This window comes from Beta vulgaris, chromosome 7 (assembly GCF_026745355.1).
Source record: "Beta vulgaris subsp. vulgaris cultivar EL10 chromosome 7, EL10.2, whole genome shotgun sequence".
NCBI lineage: Eukaryota > Viridiplantae > Streptophyta > Magnoliopsida > Caryophyllales > Amaranthaceae > Beta > Beta vulgaris.
The window spans coordinates 33,091,729-33,115,920 of record NC_079208.1 but is presented as its reverse complement, the minus strand read 5'-3'; the positions used below and the strand labels follow the sequence as shown (position 1 = coordinate 33,115,920).

General features: G+C 38.0%; 1 pseudogene; it reads left to right on the top strand.

Moving 5' to 3' along the window:
* The window catches only part of LOC130589527 (stearoyl-[acyl-carrier-protein] 9-desaturase, chloroplastic-like), a 61,336-nt pseudogene extending 42,266 nt beyond the window's left edge, over nt 1-19,070 (top strand).
* Nucleotides 19,071-24,192: the final 5,122 nt, after the last annotated feature.

The following is a 24,192-nucleotide window of genomic DNA, read 5'->3' as shown; positions in this document are numbered from 1 at the left end:
TCCAAAAGGCATGACATTAAACTCATAGTGTACATATCTAGTCATGAAGGCAGTCTTAGGTATATCTTGATCATCAATAATCCTCAATTGATGGTAACATGACCTTAAGTCTATTTTGGATAGCATCCCTGCCCCCTGAAGTTAATCAAACAAGTCATCTATCCTATGTAATGGATATTTGTTTTTCACAATGACATTGTTCAACTCACTGTAATCTATACACAACCTTAAACTACCCTCCTTCTTCTTCACACACAAGACAAGGGCTTCCCATTGTGATATACTAGGTCTAATATACCCTTTCCCGAGTAGTTCTTACAACTTGTTTTTCAACTCGTTCATTTCCGCTGGAGTGTTCGGTATGAGGTTTGGAGATAGGTCCAGTTCCAGGTACTAGGTCAACAGTGACCTCAACATCTCTCTTTAGAGGCACACCGTATATTTATTCAGGAAAAACATCCTGGAACTCTCTTACTATAGGCACATCCTCAAGTCTCAATGGATCATCCTCAACCCTTCTCACGGGACACATAAATAAAGGCCATCCTTTATCTATATAGCTCTTAAGTTGCAAAGCATTAATTACTTTAATCCCAGGTTGTTGAGGTATTCTCCTATATGACACCCTTCTTCCCGAAGGATCACTCTATTCCACCTTCTATGCATCACCATCTATCTTAGCCTTGTACTTCCCAAGCCAATCATTCCCAAATTGACGTCTAGGTTCGATAAAGTAAACTCTATTAGATCGAAAGGAAAAAATCTCTCCCCTATTTTCAGTGAAACGTTTAGGAATTTCATAAAGCAATTAACAGTATCCCCAAGCTGAATAACTATAGGCATAGAAATTGACTCAGACTCACCCAATTCTAAAGTTCCAACAGATGTATGGGCCAATAAAAGAAAACGATGCTTCAGAACCGAACAATACTTTAACAGGAATAGAGTTGATAAAAAAGTACTCGTGACAACATCCCTACGAGCTTGCTCTTTGTTATCCGTCATCATATATAACTTTTCTTTCCCCTTATTATCCCTGTTGTTGGTCACACGGTCCCCATTTGGTGCCTGATTATTGGTATTGGTTGGTGGTTTGGAGTAATTGGCGTTCCTGACCCATTTTATGCATTTCCACCATTCCCATTCCATTCAAAGGGCATTCCTAAGCTTGTCTCCACAATTCCCTTTCTTTTAACCGTTGGGGTTAGCTTTATTCTTTGAGTAGCACTCATACGCCCTATGGCCCAAGGTCCCACATTCACGACACTCCACCTTATTACACTTGCAAGCTCTCCTAGGATGGTTGCTTGGTCCCTTCTTACACCTGTACACACGCTCAAGTCTGTGGTTGTTGGTGTTATTATTCCTGTAACTGTTATTGTGGTGAGTGTTGTTGTTGTTGGGTCCCTTACCGATGTTTCTTTAGGAGTTTTGGTTGTTCTGGTTCCCATGGTGTTTCTTTCTAAATTTTTGAAGGGTTTAGGTTCTCCTTTCGTTTCTCACCTTGTTTACCCCCTTTTCTCTCGTTTCCTTATGGCATATAAATGAGAAGCTTTGCCAAAAACATGGTCTAACAAGGTGAAGATATCTCCCCCCAACCTCCCTTGCAGGTCAAGGATAAGCCCTAATTCAAAACGTGAGGCCTTAACTTCCTCCGTAGGTGTAATTTCAGGAGTAAATCTCATCAGCTCAATGTAATTTCAGGATCCCTTATTCTAGCATCATAAACTCTTGGGCTTTCTTATTTTTGAGGTATGGTGGGTAATATTTATCCTTTAAGGCTTTTTCGAAAGATTCCCACCCAAAGGCAGGCGGTTTTAAGAGGTTGTCCTTAGCTTGAGTCCACCAAAAGTAGCATATCCCTGTAGGTAATAGCTAGCTAAGGGCGCAATCTGTTCATCTAGGCTGATGATGATAAGGAAAAACTTATCAAACTCCCCAACCCAATTCTCCCATTCCTCGCCCCCCCCCCCCCCTTCCCATTCAGTACTGGTGGGTTCCTATGGGAAACCTTTTCAGACAAGTCCCCATCCCAGTTATGACCTTGGACTAGGTTAGTTGTAATCTGCACTAAGTCACGTATCGATTGGTCGACATTCAGTTAGGTTTCAGGTGTGCCTCTCGATCAAATTATCTTACGCTGGAAATAACACAACAATTATCTCAATGACATATACATAATCGTTTATTCACTTAACCATTACAAATTTGCACATTCATACAATACGTTTTTAATGCAAACAAATATTAAGTCTCTATTGACTTGCAATATATACATCTCAAATAAGACGTCACATCCAATAATAAAAGAATGAAAAGAAATGTATTAATGGGAAACATAATATAAATAAATAAAAGAATAAACAATGTTAACTTACGACTTAGGATGCAAGGCTTATTAAAACTGAAATAAATAAATAAAAGAAAAAATAAAATAATACTCCAATCCTAATTATATTTTAACAAGAAACTAGGGACCATAACGGGTGAGCTTCGTCATGTGACTCAGGATTTTCTATTCTTTCTTCCATGCCAGCTTCGTCCTCAATAGGCTCGTCATCCTCTATAGGTTCCTCTTCCTTTAGGGGTTCTTCCTCTTCTTCTATATAAACTCTTATTCTTCTATGGGCTCTTCTAACTCTACAGACTCTTCCTCAATCGAATCCCCTTCAGCAGGCTCATCTTCAATAGGATCTCCCTCTTCCTCATTTCTTACGTCCAGTACACGTGCAACCTGATTTTCCACAATTACAGCGATAAAGGTCCTATTATTCCCTTCATCATCAAAAATGTAGGTAACAATCCTAAGGTTTGACGCTACGTGGTAGTCCTCGGGTATAAACTCATCCTCAAACGCTTGGTACCTTGCTCTTTTTACAGCTCTGGGTGGCGTATGTGGCTCAAGCCACTAGTAGAATAAATGCTTATTGTTGCGGTCATTAAGTGGTCTCCTGCGGCGGTTTTGGTTGTGCATCAATTAAGGGTGCACCAATAGGTAATTAATATAATGCTGCGATTTTTAACCGCAATAATATTTTAGCATATTGCTGCGGTTTCTAGCGTAAACCGCAGGAATATATTTTTATTTTATATTAGAAAAAATTTAGTATATTGTTGCGGTTTTAAGGGCAAACCGCAACAATATACTCTATTTTATAATAAATAATAATCATATTGCTGCTGCTTTTACCAGAAATCGCAGCAATAGGTACAAGTATAGGTCAAAAAAACAATTTTTTTTGTATTTTGCCATTAAATTCGAAAGGTGAAAAAAATTCAGAAAAAACATTTTGAGTTCATGTATTGACTTCAAAAAAAACAAAATAATGAAAATAAAGATTACATTATCTCATAGATAAAATAAAACAATCAGATATTCTAATCAGAAAATAAAACTAGAACTAATTTAACATAATCACATACAAAAAGTAAAAAGAATAAACTAAATAGAAAACGAAGAAATGAAAAAAGTGAACAGAACGGCACGAAAAATGAAAATGAAAAAAAATAATAAAAAAATGATTGACGATGCTTCGACTGCAGGGCGACTTTGTCTGAAGAGATTCAACATAAGGCAACACTGAAGAGCCCAGTTAAATCCGGCGGAAAGTAAAAAGACTCGATATTGGGACAAAAATTCTTACTGCAAATACCATAGAGGGAATGGTCATAAAACAAAGGATTGTTTTAAATTGAAACACGCCATCCAAGATATGATTGATGAAAGTAGACTTCTCGTTCCTCTTGTAGGGAAGAAGCCTAACAATCAAGATAAGCCATTAAACAACGTTCTGGCTATGGATTGTTACAAAAGCTGCTATGATCCATCTCCCTTTATCACACTGATAGGGTATCCTGTCTCCGCTATCGTTATTGCCAGCACATCACCAAATATTAATGGTATCTAGGATAGTGATAAGGAAGAGGACTATGTTAGTGCTGAAAATGACTATATCCGGGGAATATGCATCCCTCCACCCCTAGGATTGTACGACAATGAAGGAATCAATGATTCCCAAATTGATCGCATTATATTAGCAATGGATTGGTACAAAAGCTACGAGGAAGAGTCCGTACGAGTGCTTAGTCGAACTGGAAAGCTAACTCAGCTTGTTCAAGATAATCTTCCCACAACATCTGCATCTCCTGAAGGAGTTCTTCCCGAAGAGAACTCCCTCATCCAAAAGCTCATGAAAACAAAAGCCGATGTTAACATTTGCCAATTAATAGCTTTTTCTCACGAGCATCGCGTGACATTACTAAATGTCCTCACAAAACATGAATGTGTCATCTGATACCTCACCTGTAGGGTTGGTTAGTTTCCTAAGTGCTAATAAACCAACCCAAGGCAACAATGATGACGTTCATTTTGAAGGAAGCAAACACAATAAAGCTCTGCATCTTACTGTAGCATGCATGAGTATGAATGTCCCCATGACATTAGTACACAATGGATCTGTCATTAAGGTGTGTTCATTGCAAACTGCATCGCTTAGGTTTCAAAAATGTGAATTTTAGTCCTTCTCATCAATGTATCCGAGCATATAAATTCTCGTTGTTGATCCATGGGAATTGTAGCCCTAAACATCTCTACAGGGGTTATAGAAAAGCGCACCCATCTTCCTTGCATTAATATAAGGGCCTCATTCAAGTTACCATTAGGACGACCAAAGCTTCACGAGCTTGGTGCATTCCCATCTTCCTTGCATTAAAAGGTCAAGATGATTGTGGATGGCATTCTCGTAACTCTCGATACCTCTACAATGAAAGTACAAGTAATAGTAAAACCTCTGATCCACATTGATCATAATGATGATCATGAAGATCTTTGGGGGTTTGATCCCGAAGAGGTAGCCCTCATTGAAGAGGATTTAACGCCATTTAAGTTTGATTGTTCCTCCAATCTAGCACTCAACTACATCATGTGCAAGAAGGGACACTTCCCATGCATGTCACTAGGTCGCAATAAGTCTGGAGCAATTCTTGTCACTAACTCTAAATTAGTGGAAATTTTGTTTTGCTTAGGATACAATCCCACCAGGAAAGAGCTCATAGAACGTATTGCACAACGCATGGCATACCGCAATACCAAAGACAAGGATAGTATCCCTTTTTCTCCTTATCGACCCACTCTGAATGGGCAATTTTTAAGGTAATAAGAAGATTATCTTTGCCATGAATTCTCTGAACCATTCTATCAGGCTCAGGAGGGAGTGATCTACCGCGGATTAGAATTATTTATTGATTGTCACTTCCTGGAAGAAGCGATTCCTGATCACAAAATTAAATAGTTCACTGAAGACTGTTTAGACTACAAGGCATTGGGACTTATGTTCGGTCAACAATGAGTCAAATGCCCAGATAATACTGCTCATAATCAGGCTGTGCTACAGAATGAAGACTTCGACCTTGGTATGCTGATCACTCTTGCAAATGGCACCACACAAGAATAGAGGAATACTATCAAGCTTACTACTCCAGACGGAAAGAGGATGGTCTTTACCACTAGGGAAGGGCCGATGTATGAAGAATCCGAGTCCTTTTAGTCAGATTCTGAGATTGAGTGAGTCTGTTGAGTCTAGTGTTGTCCCGGTTGGGACTATGTCTAAGCTTGTTAGTCCTAATGTCCAAATAGAGTCTTTAATTTTTATTGAGTCATTGTTTAACTCTATGATTTCTGATTTCAGTAACATGAACTCATTTGCTTATGACTTGTGCAACATCTCTACTTCCTCTTCTCCTTTTCCTTATGATTGCAATGATGAATCTGAAAAAGAATTCATTAAAGCAGTGGAAGAACATGAAAATAAAACTCCAATCATCGAGGAAACAGAATAAATTTAATCTCTCAAATTATAATGAACCAAAGAAGGTAAGAATTGGATTAACATTAAATAAACGTGAGTGCACTCAATTAATCAAAACGTTAGTCGAATATATCGACGTATTCGCAGGGTCCTCCAAAGACATGCCAAGCATTGATCACACAATTTCTCAGCATACTATTCCCGTAATCGAAGGGATGAAACCTATCAAAAAAAAAAGTTGAGCAGAATAAAATCGCATGTAGCTTTTTAAAATCAAAGAGGAAGTCAATAAACAACTTAATGTAGGTTTTATTAAAGGTGGTTAATTACCCTGACTAGATTGCTAATGTTGTGTATGTGCCTTAAAAGGATGGCAGAATTAGAATGTGTGTTGACTATAGAGACCTCAATGATTGGAGTTTTATTTTCACATAGATGTCTTAGTAGACAACACTACCAATCATGCCCTTCTCTCTTTTATGGACGGGTATGCAAGGTATATATAATTAGGGAAAAATGGTCGAGGAAGATATTACAAAAAGATTACCTTCACCACACCATGGGGAACCTTTTGCTACACCATTATGCCCTTTGGGTTAAACAATGTTGGGGCCACCTATCAACGAACTGCGACTACCCTTCTCCATGATATGATGCATAAAGAGGTATAAGTTTATGTAGATGACATGATAACTAAGTCCAAAGATAGAGAGGGACATCATACCGCCCTTGAGAATTTCTTCATGAGGATTTGTAAATACAACATGAGACTTAATTCCCAAAAATGGGCCTTTGGGGTCACTTCACGAAAACTCCTAGGTCATGTCATCAGTTCTAGAGGGATTGCAATTGACCCTACTAAAATAAGAACCAGCATGACCATGCCTCCACCTTAGAATGAAAAACAGATTAGGAGGTTCTGGGGTAAATTCAATACATTAATAGGTTTATATCTATACCAACCATGGTTTGTGAGCGTGTCTTAAATAAGCTTCAGAAAAGTGTCACTGCCGAATGGGATGAGGATTGCCATAAAGCCTTTGAAAAAATAAAGAGTATTTATCCAACTCACCTGTCTTGATACCTGTTTTGCCACACATACCTTTAAGGTTCTATTTGACTGTGACTCAGACCGTAGTTGAGGCCATGTTAGCGCAAGAGGTTGAAGGGAAAGAATGCGCCATTTACTACCTTACTAAAAATCTCTTAGATTACGAGTCTCGTTATACACCCTTAGAAAAGCTTTGTCTTGCACTAGTCTGAGCCACTAAGAAGCTTAGAGGTTATATGCTTACCCACACAATACATATAGTGTCACAACTAGATCCTCTTATGTTCTTATTCCAAAACCAATCCTCAATGCTAGACTCTCCCGTTGGGTAGTCCTGTTGGTCGAATTTGAGTTAAAATTTATCGCTCGCAAATCTATTAAAGGCAACGCCATTTCAGACTTGTTACTATATTTCCCTATAGATGAATCTCGTGAAGAATATGAGTTGCCTGATGAAGACCTTCTCATGACGGAAGATGAAAGTTGGGCACTATACTTCGATGATGCTTCCAACCACAAAGGATGTGCATTGGGGTAATCCTGGTATCACTTGAAGGTGAACACACTCCTCTCTCTATTAAGCTCGACTTTGATGTTACTAATAACGCAGCCGAGTACAAAGCATGTATCATAGGGCTCCAGGGTGCAGTGTTCCTCAACATTAGGAAACTAAGAGTATATGGTGATTCATCTTTGATCATCAACCAAATCTCTATAAGATGAAAAGTTAGAAAACAAAGCCTCTTGCAATACTAAAATCATCTAGAAGCCATCACTAAACAAATCCCTGAAATATAATATACATACCTTTCTCGAGAATAAAACCAATTTGCAGACGCTTTCGCTCGCTTAGCCTCCATGATTAGGATTCCTCGCACCAGGCCAGAATTGCCCCTTATCATCGAGAAAAGGCACTAGTGTACTTACGTTCACACCGTAGAGACTAAGCCAGATATTGTCCCTTCTGAACCTTGGTTTACTGACATCCTCAACTACCTCACCAAAAAAAGAATATCCACTTGGAGCTTCAGCAAGAGCCCATCATGCCTTAAGGCTCTTGGCCTCCTAATATGTTGAGTATAATGGGACTCTATATAAAAGAATGCCATAAGGTGTGCCCCTGTTATGCATCAATAAACCAGATACCATGACAATTATGGATCGAACTAATGATGGGATATGTGCCACGCACATGAATGGACGCATGTTAGCCTAAAAGATCGTTGCGCCTAGGTTATTACTGAACTACAGTGGAGAAAGATTCTTACCTCTATGCCAAAACTTGTCCAAAATGTCAACTATGTGCTAACTTACAACGTGTCCCACCCTCTTTGTTATATACCTTTAGTTCACCTTGGCCATTCTCAACCTGGGGTATTGCGATCATTGGTAAAATAATACCACCTGGTACTGGGGGACATGAATTCATCCTTGTGGCAATAGAGTACTTCACTAAGTGGGTAGAAGCCAAATTAACAACAAAGCATGTAGCATCAAGCACCATAATTTGTCGTTATGTTTCCCCATGAGATCATAAGAGACCAAGGTGCCCACTTTCAAGCCGAGTGTGAGCATGTCCTTGAAAAATATAACATCAAGCACCATCGCTCATACCCTTATAGACCCTGGCTAACGGTGTTGTAGAGGATGCTAACAAAAATATCAAAGTCATTATCCAGAAAATGACCGAAAATTATAAGGATAGGCCAGACAAGATACACTTTACCTTATGGGAATATCGTACGTTTATTTGAACATCTATTGGAGCTACGCCTTACTCTCTTGTCTATAAAGTAGAAGCTATCCAGCCTATTAAATTGGAAATACCATCCCTACTCATTGTCTTGGAAAGTCAAATTCCTGAAGCTGGCTGTGCCAAAGCTAGATTCGAAGAGCTCATCTTACTCTATGAACGAACATTAGCTCCCTTGCATCATGTGGAGCTTTATTAAAATCGTATTGCACGATCTTTCAATAAGAAGGTCAAACCCTGAAATATTAAAGAAGGTGACTTATTGCTCAAGGCATTAAGGAAAAATGCGTTAGATCCTCGAGGTAAATTCAGACTTACCTGGGTCGTCCATATATCGTCAAGACGATCCTATATGGAAGAGCAGCTCAACTAATCGACATGGACGACACTAAATTTCATACTCTAACCAATCTTGTAGAGGTGGCCACGGGCCAGGCTGGCCAGCGGGCTGCCGGAGCCTGGCGCGTTCTAGGCCCGGTCCGGCCCGAGCCCGTTATAGGCCCGGCCGCTGTCCATAACATGAGCCGTGGGCCGCGAACGTCGGAAGAATTTAGGATTAAACCCGGCCCGGCACGAGCCCGAGGAAATGGCCCGTCCAGGCCCGTGGGCTGGGCCCGTGAGCTGGCCCGTGGGCTGGGCGCACGAAAAAGCAATATTGCTGAAGTTGCCAGGCGCCACTTCTAGCCGTTGATGAAGTTGAAAAAGCAAGTTTGGCTTGTTTTGCTTTTCATTTACTGCATGACAATGACAACACACAAGTACACTATGTCACTATACACAACTCATAACTACACAATACTGCAAGAGTGAAGATATTGCAAATTTTGCAACGTTCTTATGCACCAACAACTAATTTTGCAACTGCTAGTTTTTTTCCAGTTCCTATATATGCACCAAAATTTCATTATTTTTTCCAAACAACTCATCACTCTCATCTCATCATTCATTCTTCTGTATTATTTCAATCTCCTCAATTTAGAATTATCAAAGTACTCAATTTCTAAATAACAAAATCTCTCAATTATACACTAACACTTAGCTCTTCAAAAAATTAATAGTACTACTACAAAATTACTTCTTCTTTGGGTGAAGATTTTTTTGAGATCATTCAAGTAACCTTTGAAGTTGCGATTTTCACATTTCGTAATTCTATTTCTACTATATTGGTTGTACGGTCTAACTCAACTTTGTTTCAATCATTTTTAGTTTATTATTACTAATCATTTTCTATTTACAATTATATTATTAGTACGTTATTAGCTATTATTGTTAATTGATTCCTTTTATATTAATTAGTGTTATTTTTGTTAATTTTAATTGAGTATATCTTTTTTTGTGAATTTATTTATGCAATGGCATAAAAACCAAATACCTCATCCAAAAAAGCCAAACACATAGCTACTTCTAGTGACCAACAAAACCCAAATGTGTCGATGCCGCCACCTCAAAACATGGGATTCCATCATTATAGCCAAATGAACCAACCGCTTTCTGCAATCGGTATGAATCCCCCTCTGGGATTTCAACCAAAAACATACCAACCCTATTACGGATTTGGCACACCACAAGATCCTAGTTCTTACCATTCCACCGAAACTATACCTCAATTTTCATCAACAATGCCTAGCATGGAATCCAGATCTAGTGGACAATCAGTGGATAGGCCCTTCCTCGAAATCCCTAATCCATTAGATGAGTGGTGTACGGAAGAGGAAATGACAACTAAGAAACATCGAAAGAGTAAGGTTTGGAGGTACGTTTTATTAAATAAGGATGAAAGCAAAGCTAAGTGCAAAACATGTAACATTATTTTATCTGCTATATCTAAACAAGGAACGGGTCACTTAGCTAGACACTCCAAAAAATGTGGTCAACCCTCTAGCGATCCAGCACAACCCAAAATCTCTCAGTATCATCCACGCGATTTCACTTACAATTATGAGAGGAATAGGGACGAAATCAGGCAAATGCTTGTGCATGTTGAACAACCTTTTCTTTTTGCTGAGAATGAACCTTTTAATAATTACATCAACAAAGCACTACAACCTCAACACAAGCCAATTTCTAGAAAAATTGCTCGTTCATCCGCGATGAGAAACTATTTAGAGGATAGAGAAAGGTTAATTCAACTATTAAGTAATCTTCCTTGTAGAGTTTCTTTAACTGCAGATGCATGGGATGGTGGTTATGGACTACATTACTTGTGTGTGACTTGTCATCGGATAGATGATGAATGGTAATGGTTGTTGCAAAAGCGTATTATTCATTTTAGAATGTTAGAATACCCCCACACTGGTCTTAACATTGCTCATCATCTAATGCAAGCTATTGATGAGTATGGTCTTAGGACTAGAATTATGTCCATAACTTTTGATAATGCAACGTCTATGACATACAGTGCAAACATGGTCAAACAACAATTACCTGATTTAATTTTAGATGAAGAAGCACTTCACATTATATGCATCTGTCATGTTTTAAATTTATGTGTGAGAGATGGAACTAGTGCTATTGGTCCCTTTTATAAGAAAATTAGAACTGCAATTCTTTCTATTAACAGTTCTTCTATGAGACTTCAGCAGTGGAACGCATTTCTTCGTCAGCAAAAGATAAAGGTGGTAAAACTCAAAGCCGATTGTCCGACTAGGTGGAACTCCACTTATGACATGTTGAGTAAGGCAATCGAGTATAAAATTCCAATAACGATTTTCTTCAATCAAAAATTTCCACAAATGGCTTTATTAGAGTATGATTGGAACAATTGTGAAAAGTATATGAACTTCTTACAATTGTTATATAGCATGACCCATTGCTTTTCTTCTATTTATAATCCATGTTCTCAATCTTTACTTAGTAATGCATGTTTACTTGCTCAACTTTTTTATGAGCATCGTGGCGAAGAAACTTATGATGACTATATTCCCGTAAAGGAGGTGAAATGGCGCAAATATTATACGGAGCTTCCTATTATTTATCTTTTTGCTTCTATCTTTGATCCATGGCAAAAATATGATGGTACTTTCTTGTTACTTGATATTTATTTTCAATGCATGCTACTTGAAAGTGATGTTGGATCTTTTAAAACTAATGTGACCACTCGATTTTTCGAACTATTTCGAATTGATGAAAATAAATATGGAACAATTACTCGATTTGCTCCTTCTAAATCATCCAAGAGCGTAAGTAAACTGTCAAAAGGTTTATTTGCACAACTTGCTAATATGATGTCTAAATTTTCTAGTACTGAATCATCCCAAAGAACTCAAAGTGATGTTTCTGAATTACAAATGTATCTAAGCTATGATTTTATGAAAGGTATGGATGATGAAGAAAAGTTTGGACTTGACCTACTGGAGTGATGGAAAGGACAAAGCACAAAGTATCCAATTTTGGCGGCGATGGCGCGTGATATTGTTGCTATCCAAGTCTCATCAGTTGTTGCATCCGAATGAGCTTTTAGCGCATCAGGAAGAGTGCTAGATGATAGAAGATCAAGTTTAAAACCCGAAACTCTTGAAATGTGTGTCTCTTTCAAAGATTGGTTTGATGCCGAAGATCGATCTCAAGATAAGTCGTATGTACAAAACGATAATGATGAAGGCACGTCGGCTTCTGGATATAATAGTTCTCAATCAATTCAATTAGCCGACGATCTTGAACAAGAAATAGATGATGATGATGATGATGATGATGATGAGTGATGATAATAGTTCTCAATCAATGTAATGTAACTTTCTTATTGTTTGTAATGTCTTTAGTTTTTAAGAATCTAGTTATTTTGTTCCTTTTTAATATTATCAAGAGATTAGTAATAATTTTGAGGTATTTTTCAAGTTACAATGTTACCGTAAATAAATTTTCTTTACTTTTTACTTTTTGTTTTTCACTATGATTAACTTATAAATACAAATATATAAAATAAAAAATAAACTTATAAATACAAATATGAAATATACAATGTTAGAAAATATGAAATTGGTAATGGGTAACAATTAACTTTGAAAAATTGACAGTTACTCTGGTAACAATTAACAGAAGAAAAATTGAAAAAGTAAAAAGTAGAGGTCTAGAAAGAGAAAGACATCCATGACACATACTATTAATTAATCCAAATTTTCCAAAAAATATAAAAACATCTCACCAAAAACTAAGAATATAAAAACAGATTTATGAAATAAAAAAATGACTTAAAAATGAAGAAGAAGAATAGAAGATTGAAGTGTGGGGATGTTTATGGACAGTCACTTTGTGACACGCGTCCAAAGGACATGAAATCACGTATCCCTTATGTTGCAGTTATTCGAAACAGAAAAGTTGGCATGTGGTCCTTAGGGTCATATTCAGCAGCAAATAAAGTGTTTGCAGAGGGAGGAAACACAGAAGCAAAGTTATCAAAGCACCAGCATGAAATCAGATTTTTTTTTTAAAAAAGCTGTGATTTACGGGCCAGGCCCGCGGTGAGCACGAGCCCGGCCCGCCAGGCACGTGGGCCGTGCCGTGCTATGGACATTGTTCTCAATATTATCAGCTCGGCCCGGCACGACACGAGATAGTTGGGCTCGTGCCTGGCCCGACCCGTAATAATCCCCAGCCCGCGGCTGGCCCACGGTCAGGCCCAGCACGGCCTATGGCCAGGTCTACAATCTTGATCAACTGAATAAAATTTTATTTGTAAGCACAACCAATTCTTTTGATTGGTATAAGTAATCCAATTCTTTAGCATGAACTACGTGCGACCTGATACCTATTTGGATACATAGGCAACCATATACAAGGTTTGTACGAGTCTAAAAAAAAAAAAAAAAAAAAAAAAAAAAAGGAGAAGACACACTATTTGCGCCAAACACACAAAAGCTCCGCCCAGTGTAGCGCACTGCGCCAGACGCAGCTCTACGCGTTTAACGCACTACCCTGCTGTGTAGATGGTTCGATCGTTATACCGGCATTCGTTAGGATGTTAAAATATAATACGACAACTGTTTTTGCGACATATTTAGGCCGACTTTAGTCTAACTAAAAATAAACCTTGTTTTTATTAATTTTGCTGGATATAAAATAAAACATACGTTCTGACTACTTTATAACATAAATATGTGGCATCTAAGCCTTGTTGAAAGCAATAAATCAACCTAAAAAAATAACTTGAAATAAAAACAAAAAAGCAGGAAATAATCTAAACTCATTGTTGCAATCAATCCTTCTTTTCCTTCCCCTTCTCAGCCTTTTCTTCCATGTTTTTTTTTTTTTTTTTGGTAAGTAAGTACGAATATTATTAGCTTAACTTTACATTATACTTTATTTATTTTATACAACTAGGCACACTCCTAACCTGCATATTCTACATGGCATTGTTCCTTTCTTGCCACACAGCATATACGGTAGCCACTATGCTTGAATTCATCACTTGTCTCCTGAATTTGCTATAGCTCTTGATCTCTTGTGGATCGAGGCAAAGAGTTGGGTATAATTCATGGTTGATTGATGAATACCCAACCACCTTTAAATCTTCTATAGGCATTGCCTACTGAACTCACATTCAAAGAAAAGATGGTCATGTGTTTCTGTGGTCCTCACATATAGGACATTGAGCAATTGCACATATCCCAATTGTATGCAGCTTTTCCCTCGTTTGCAATCTGTGAAGCATTGTCAACCAACTAATAACACAATGCTTAGGCACATTGTGATGATCCCACACTACACACACCCGTCCATCTTTACTAGATGGTCATCTAGTTGCTTATAAATTGCATCAGTTGAATAGGTATGAGTACCCAACCAGCCTACTCCCAACTTCATTGATATCTCATTCTTGGCTTTACATATGTATTTTAAAGCCCAACTAGAAGATTGTGGAGCCTCATAGTTACTCCACAGATTGTCTTTAATATACACGTAGTGCACCCAGTTCACCCATAGATTATCAGATTTCATAGCTATACTCCACGCTTGTTTATCCACCATTGCAGCATTCCACACCAAGATGATCTTGAACCCAAGTCCATCATGGCTCTTTGGCTTGCAAACATCAATCCAGCTAAACATACCCTGTTTTACTACTATTACATGTGCTAGTTCACAAAAAAGCTCAGCAAATTGAGTTTATTTCCTTAAGAAGAACTTTAGGCAACAAGAACACATGTGACCAATACACACAAATACTAAGGAGGATTGAGTTTACCTACTGCTTCCTGCCATCATAAGAGATGTGTCTAGTGCTCCATACTCTAATTCGAACCACCATTTTATCCACCACTTCTCACAATCTGCAGCAGACAGCTTCTTTGTGGGCGTAGCTAGGAATCCCAAGGTACTTAAAAGGTAGAGTACCTTGGGAGAAACATGACATGCCACTCACCCTTTGACTCTCCTGTTGCTCCATACCACAACAAGAGTAGGCAGATTTATTCTTATTATCCCTAAGATAATTTTTTGCAGCAAATAATTCTATGCCTTGCAAGATCATATTGATGGATCTATACTCCCCCATTGTTGAAAATGATAAGATCATCTGCAATGCATAGGTGGTTAATATCAAGGCTCTTGTATCTAGGGTGATACCTGAATTCAGGTTGTTTGCATATTTATTTCATAGTTCTGGAGAGGTACTCCATGCATAATACAAAGAGGAGAGGGGACAAAGGGTCCCCTTGTCTGAGCCCCCTCTTGGAATGAAAAAAACCAGAAGGAGTTCCATTGAACAACAACGTGAATGTGGGGGTTGAAACACAGCTCATAATCAGCTTCACAAACTCATTAGGAAACTTCAAAGCTATCATCATTTTCTTCCCTCTTTCACTGAGTAGAAGTTTCTCCCTTCTCCATATGTAGCTTTGGTTTTTGTGCCTTTCTCTTTTCCCAATACATCATAGGTTCCTTCCCTTTGCCTGTAAGAGTTTCCGTCTGTCAAGTCATCTTTCTTGTGTCAGCCCTTTCCCTTATTACCACACCTCCTAAGCGTAGTCTTCTCTTTGTCAGTGCCATCCGTGGCCCTAGTCTTTCCCGCACTAGTGCTACCTTTGGCCATAAACATCCCTTCATAGAGGAAGCATTAGTAACAGGATTCTGGCAGCTCTTCCCTGCAGATGAGTTTCCCCACTGATCTCTTTCCCCTTTATCCAGCGCCTCTAGAGTTTACCCTACGGTGTGTGGAGTAAATTTCATCCTCTTAGTCACTTCGGAAGATTCCTTCTCCCACATCTCTTTCCTCCCATCAGGGTCTCTAGTCAGCATACGATATAACTCTTATACACCTTCTCAAATTCTATTCTTTCCTAGGTATACCAAATTAGGCGCTCTCCCCAATATCTCTCCCACTTCTTAATCCTACTCCAGGTTAGACCATATATTTTGGGAGCAATAGTGTCCTCTTTAGGAATTATTTGATGGTACCCATACTGCCTCAATACTCTCGAAGGAAAATAAAAGGTCATGGTATACAGACTACAGAACCTCACAGAGGGAGAATCGTCATGTGTACCCACCATAGACCCAATCCTTCATCATAGCACCACCCATCTGACGCTCATCTCGTCATCCCCAAAGAAACGAGTCCAGTCTTCAAATGATTTCTTAGTAAAAGAAGCTTCTTCCTGGCAATGAACCCCCTTTTATTATACTCTTCATGTTCTCAAAAGGATCAAATAGCCTCAAATGCTCCATCAGCCAAATCTGCATCAATAAAACAAATCTATACTATTATTGCTTCCTAACGAGTAATAATACATTATACACATACTATTTTATTATTACTTCTCAAAGAGTAATAATACATGCAAAACATGTTATTATTGCTTCCTAACGAGTAATAATGCGTATAATATCCTACAAACGACGTCATCACTTATCATGCGCCTGAACACATCAGCTGCGCTGAACGCCGTAGTCCGCGCCTGGCGCAACAAATTGTTCGATGTTTTCTTTTTTTTAAGTGTTGTGTGTTTTTATGGATGTAATATCATAATTCCATTATTCAATCTTGTCGTAATTATTATATATCATTACTTCGCCGAGAGCCATAATGTATCAAAAAATACAAGGAAAAATAATTATTTTGTTCATGATTAAAAGAAAAACATATTTCTACCTACAACAGTAGGGGCTTCCTGAAATTTACCCTTTCGGGTCCTTCTTCATAGCATCCAGACTGGAGATCATCTCTCTTACACAAAGTGGTATTGGTGTCCGTCATACCTCCAGTTGCTCTCCCACAGTAATCAGGGAGGCAAAGCCAGCACCGTTGTCCTCGTTCACAATGAAAAACGATTAAGCAGATAAACTACCACCGCCCGCATCCGATATGTCTTCCTATCCCTTTCAGTGGGAAGACTATACATTGTAGATAACCTAGTCAATTTCATTCCTCCCATACACAATTTCGAATATTTTTGCTTAGGGATCCCAACACGTTTATATGGCATCCATGAACCTTTCAAATTCCTTAAAAAAATAATCCGCCAGACTAGGGACACAGGGTAATTTACTACATGGCCAACCAATTATAGCACCAAATTCCTCAGGAAAAATAGTTATCTCCTGGTTCTAAAAACAAAAGCAGTGATTAGTCACATCCTAAAAATTAACATACAGCTGCATAAAGCAAATTATACTCCAATTGCACAAACCTTAAGGATGCCAACACTTCCATATGTCACCTACCCAGTTCGTGCTTCTCAGCATTGGTCAGCGATGACAACCACCCACTTAGCGTTGGTTCAAAAGCCATAGCAAATAGTCAAAAGTTGTTGAGAAGTCTAAAAGAGAAAAAGTGCAGGGAGAAATATTACTGAACTCGTAGTCCTGAAATAATGCACGTATCTCTCAATTTATAATAAAAACATCCCAACTCTAAACAGATTTGGATTTACAATTTCAGACGGAAAGCGCGTCATGTGCTAGGCCTGCACCTAGCGCGGGGTGTGCCAGATGTAGTGCGTTGTGTCAGGCGCAAAGGCTGGCCGCATCAAATATATATGTGTTTGAATAATATTATTAGAGCCCAATTAAACGACCATGATCATTAATTGCAAATTAAACCCGTAAAATGTTCCAAGTTCATTTTTAAAGCCCAATTGAATATTTAATGTTTTAATAAATATTTTTGTAAAAGTTTTTTTATTATCTTTAGAACATAGATCAAATTTTGAGCCTGTCAAAATTTGATCTCCGGATTTTAGGGATAAAAATGGCATCTTAGAAGCACGTGAAGAATAAAAAATGAATCTACTAGAATCTGCGTCGGACACGGCGGTTGCGCTCAGCGCGCCACGTGCGTCCAACTCATTGGCCAAATTGCGTCAGGCGCGCCAATGAGTGCCTGACATGTGTACTTATGATCCACACAAAGTCTTGCGCCTAGCGCAAGTCTTGTGTGAGATGCAACATAATTTTTTATTGTTACAAAAACGTGTTTCCACTTGTAATCTTTTAATTGGGTGGACCACGTCAATGCGCCAAGCTAAGCCTGAGGTATGTCCTTGCCCCTGCCATGTAGGCCCGTGCTTGGCGCAGTGCTTGGGTGAGGCGCACGCATTTGATCGCCTATGAATATGGGTTGATTTCCCTAATCAAAGGAGATTAAAAATTATTATTTTACGAAAAAAAAATCTCTAGAATACTCCGAAATACACTCTGAATACTAAAACACTCAAACACTTTCAATCTTTCAAATCGATTCTTGTTTCTACCCATACTATATTCTTGGTTCCAAGATTGCTTCCCCTCAAGGTCATCATGCTCTCAGATCTAAACGGCATAGGTATAATCCTGAAGATCCTTGAATAATTATATTTTATTTTATTGAAATTACTAACTGTTTTTTGTCATGATGTAGATATTTAACTAATAATCGCGTCTATTTATAAATTATAACCTCTTTTTATCTTATTTTTGTATATAATATTCATTTTATTATCTAATTGTTCTATGCATGTTTTGTTGCTTTTATTACCCACATGTCATTTATTGCTAAAACAAGACCTAAAGAATTGTTCTAATTAATTCTGAAAAATTGGACAATCTGTTAGGAACCTTGTAATACGTTTGTCCCGAATTTGTCCTTACAGTTTCCTAATTTCCAATTAGATTTATGATTCTTCCTTTTAAAGAATTGTTGGCGACTTCAAAAACATATTTTTCATTAAACCTTAACAATGCGGTGGTCAAATGAACGCGCTCACACTGCATGTAGGCATTGAAGGAATTGAAAAATCCACGCCTACACTGAACGGCTTGGAGTCTACATCGCCAGGGACTATGCTGACATGTTGGAGATTTTATATGGTGGGCTGTTGGGAAGTTGAGAAGCATACCGGGCTCATCAGAGGGGTAAAAAGCTCATGATTATGTATGCAATTAACCCCCGAGAATTAGAAGGCTCGAAGAGAGGGCTCGGGAGAGAGCTAAGCAAGCTCCTTCTATGCCTTTTAGTTGGATCTTTGATAGACAAGTCGAGCTTTGAGTTCTTAATTCCCGAACTCTATCTATTGAATTTGCACTATCTGCATGGGGGAGGATCTTGTAAACTGAAGTGTGGTCATTAGAGGTTCGTCGTCTAACTCTAGTTGGCAAATTCTCTAGTATATCTGCTATCTCTCACTCTCTCTTGCTTGAGTCATCCTACCTGAAGTCTTCAGTTCAATATAAAGCCATCATAGTTTGATGTTTCCAGTACTTCAGGATACACCAGTGACGTTGCGCTATAGTGAAACCCTTCACTTATTCTAATATGCTTTTTTATAGTCTTTTCCCGTTTCGGTCGAGCATAACAGTTAATCTATTCACTCTTCTAACAAAATCCATTTAAGAAGTAGACTTTTGATAGTTTAGGCTGTTGTCCTGCATTCTTTATTCTAATGGATGGATCTAACGTAATTTTTACTCGCAGTAGGCAAGGTATGATCGAAGAGAGGAAGAGCTTGAGGCGGATGACTCTTGCGAAATGGTTGAAGGAAAATATCCTGAGGCTTGGTCCAACATTTTATAAAAATTGGGCAGCAATTTTCCATAAGAGTAGATGATATACTTGCTCAAGAATACGTTGACTAGCTTTCAGAACTTTAGGTCTGTTAGAACCCAAGGTGACACTCAAGAAGGGGGGGTTGAATTGAGTGACGAAATTTGATCGATTTTTGCAAAACCTTTGTTATTGCACAGTGCCAGCAACTGTGCGAAATAATCGTAAATCTCTGATTTGAGTTTTTGCGAAGACTAAAACTTAAATTATGTGGAATTTGATGCACAAATACAGAATATCACGTGGTTCAATCTCACCTCTGAGATCTACGTCCACACGAAACAAAACTCTTTATTTCTTTGAATCTTAAGATACCAACCTCTTGATACAATAAGACTCCCTCACTACTAACCCTAGTAGTGCTAACCAACTCTTAACTCTAAGAGTTTACACTCTCTATAATTGTGAAATTACAGAAAGAAAGAATCCTCAAACGTGTGCTTCTTATTCAAGCAATTAGAGGACAATTGCACTCGTATAATCGTTACTTGAATCTGACTAAAACAGTGTTATACTCTGTGCGTAAGGAAATTGTTTTCAGCTGTTAATATCTCCGATTTTTCTCTCTGAAAACGTGAGATCTAAAAGTGAATTATAAATCCCTTTTATAGGACTTGGTTTGGACGAAAATCCTTCAAAAATATCTTTATCTTTTAATCCTTAATTTAAGGGATAAAACTCTTTTTAGAAAAACAAACTTTATCTTTTTTCATCTTTATCTTTAATCTCAAAAAGATAAGTTTTCCATATTAGATTTTCTTTTCAACTCAAATTTGGTTTTTATCAAAAAGTATTTTCCAAATCTTTTTAGAAAACTAAATTACTTGTTTTCAAGTTATTTTTGGAATTCTTTTCTAAAACTCGTTTTTCATAAAATTATTTTCATAAAACACGTTTGTAAAAAAATATTTTTCTAAAACCACGTTTTTTATAAAATTCTTTTCTAAAACATTTTTTATGAAAATCCTTTTTTATATAGACATATAATATTAATACAATTATTTATTTTCTTAACTCTAAGAAAATAATAATTATACTAATTTTATATTTCTATATTTAGCACATAGTATATCACCTAATTCAAGCATATTACATTTTTTACACAAAGTAACTATTCTAAGGAACATATAAACTTGACTTCAATCTTGATTCTTCTTTTCTTCAAAGTCTTCATTTATTAATTCCTTTCTTCATGCAGCTGTTTCAACTGTTACATACTTTCATACTATAATATATTATATTAATTTTCATCATCAAAACATAACATATTACATGCACAACAAATTCCCCCTTTTTGATGATGACAAACCATGAATATAATATTGTTAGATAATGACTTGTTCCCCCTCAAAGTATGCATATGATATTCTCTTTTATTCCCCCTTAAAGTATGATGCATAGTTATTGTGATTCACTTACCCTTTACAATCTATCCATACATTAGATTAATAGCTTTCAAGTCCCACTTGTTTCCACATGCTCGTTTTTATATTCGATTCACAATGAGAATATCTTATTGTCACAAAGCATAATATTATATAGATTCTTTTCCCCCTTTTGGCATCCTCAAAAAGTACGAGAAGACAAAAAAACCATGCACGTAGTTAGAACATTCCAAAATAGTCAATAGCTCTACTAAGCCAGCTAGTGATGCTGGTGGTACAATCATCACCAATTCACAATCCACATGAATATCCAAAATATACCATAAAGTATCACAACAAACCAAAAACCGATTTGAAAACAGACAAGTTTTAGCAAAAAAAGTACAAGACTAGCCAATATCATAGTACAACTAGGATCAGGGTGGGGATGGTTTGAGAAGGACAGCAGAGAGAAGTTGACGGTGCCGCTGTGTTGTAAGAGTCTCAAAAGCTCTCAGACGAGCCAATGTCTGCTGCTCTTGTTGTTTCAGAACCCGCATATCCTCATTCATCTTAAGACAACGCGCACAAGCCTCTTTCGGTTGAAAACCCAAGAAATCTTTTTTCAATAACTCCTTGCCCATCACACACAACTCCATCCTGCTGAGCATCCCATCGCTCATAGTGTCAGTACATGGAACTCCCTTAGATGTAGGGGTCAGCACATCAAAAGCCTTAAACACTCTAGTAAGCCACGTCCCGTATGGAAAATAGGGAGGAGAGGAAGACAAAGGACCCATATGTTAGATCATCGGGTGAGGAAGGTTAATGAGATGTCCATGAGATAACAACCAGATTAAAACTTGGTCCATAATCAAACAATCTCCACGGTTTTCTATACGGGGAAGAAGGGTCTTTGTAATCAAGCTACGAAGCAACTTGAGTTTATCAGGAAGCATAGAAGCAGAAAGGATTTGAGCATAAGGGAGAGGGCGGTCAAATATAGTGTGACTAATCGTGGCATTGTCCACATCAGGAACAAAAGGCCACGCTTGTGTGGTATAATCCGAAAACCCACTATTAGGGACACCTAGTAATTGAGCCAAATCTTCCACAGATAATGTAATCCCAATTTCATTCACAGTAGAGGTTAGAACCAAAGTCTCACTAATAACCAAATTTTCATAAAACTGAGTAACCTCATCAATATATATTCCATCAGTATTATCCAACAAATTCAGCCAACCTTGATTTTTTAAGGCATCAGACAGAAATTGAAACCTAGGTTTTTTAAGCCATAGCTTCGGAAAAACTCGACCAGATAAATTTTTACCGAAGTTGAAGAGATGAGGACTTTAGTTTTTTTCGAAGGAGGGTTAGACGAGCTGGGCTTACCAGAGGCTTTTCTTTTTCGAGATTGAGCGGCGCCGGAAGATGTAGCAGCGAAAGTCGACGGCGGAGAGGTCGAAGAAGTCGTGTGCGTCGTGGTGTTAGCCGAGTTCGGAACCGGTTTCTTGACCAATTTTTTGTCCCTTTTTCGTCGCCGGTGGTTTTTTAGGTGGGGTTTTCTGGGCCGTAATCTTTTTGGCCGAAATTTTCTTGGTAGCAGGTTTCTTGGCCGGAGTTTTTGTCAGAGGTGGTGGAGTTTTTGTGAGAGGTTTCTTTGGCGATTTTGTGAGAGGTAGGTCATGGGGATGAGATGGTGGAGGAGTCGGGTCACGGGGAGGTGGAGAAGATGGTGGAGACGATGGATCTGGAGAAGGAGGAGGAGAAGAGGTGGCTTTTGCGGCGGTTTTCTTTACGGGCCGTCGAGTAGACTTCTTCTTCACCATTATTAAGGGTTTTGAGAGAGTTGAAAGAAAATGAAAGGTTTTTTTTCAGATTTTGAAGTTGTTTAAGGTTGGGAAATGAAGGTTTAAGAGGGGTTGGGGAGTTGGCCGTGTAGTTGGGCTATGGGGAGAATGTGGGTTGGGCGTGGTTGGGGACGGAAGGGGGAAAAGTATATGTGTTTGGCTTGTTTTATGTGGGTTAGGCGTGTGTTTGGCCTGGGTTAGGTAGTACGATGAGACATGACAGCCTAACATTTTTTGTTTTTGAAAAATATTTGTAAAAAAATTTGAAAATCAATATTTTTGTATTTTATTCAAAGCAACATCTCAGTAAAAAACAAGTGTGACACATATATGATTGTTCAAGAAATTTCATGAGGCAACTTAGGTGTAGATTATCAGGTTAGCATCAATAGCCTTTTCAGGAGTCTTGACTTATGATAAGAACCTTTCTAACTTAGTTTAGGTAAAATCTTTCGAGCTTATTGAGACATGTAAAGGAGGTCAATAAAACATATAAAGCAGCTAAGTTCCAGAAATCAATCCCAAAGCTACTCTAAGTTTTTCGAATCTTTCACGAGCAAGTGGTTTAGTGAAAATATCAGCTATTTGGTCCTCAGTACAAATAAATTCAAGGGCTATGTTACCTTTCTCTACATGATCACGTAAGAAATGATATCTTATTTCTATATGCTTAGTACGTGAATGTTGAACAGGATTTTTAGAGATTTTTATAGCACTTGTATTATCACACATAATGGGCACATTATCAATCATAACTCCGAAATCTCGAAGTTGTTGTCTTACCCATAATACATGTGCACAACAAGAAGCGGCGGCAACATATTCAACTTCTGCAGTGGAGAGAGCCACGGAATTTTGCTTTTTGGATGCCCATGAAATTAAGAAAGGACCTAAGAAGGTGGCTGTTCTAGAGGTACTCTTTCTATCTACCAAAAATCCTGCATAATCTGCATCAGAAAAACCAATCAAGTCAAAATTTCCTCCTTTAGGATACCATAGATATAAGTTATTAGTGCCTCTTAAATATCTAAGTATTCGTTTTGCAGCTTTGAGGTGTGATTCCTTTGGGCAAGACTGAAATCTGGCACAGAGGCATACACTGTGCAGAATATCTGGTCGACTTGATGTTAAGTAGAGAAGAGAGCCTATCATACCTCTGTAGATTGTTTCATCTACTTTCTTACCATTTTCGTCCATATCTAACTTAAGAGCAGTAGGTACAGGTGTAGGATAAGTTTTTGAGTCTTCCATACCATACTTCTTCAATAGCTCCTTTACATATTTATGTTGATGTATCATTATGCCATTTTCCAGTTGCTTGATTTGTAAACCTAGGAAGAAACTTAATTC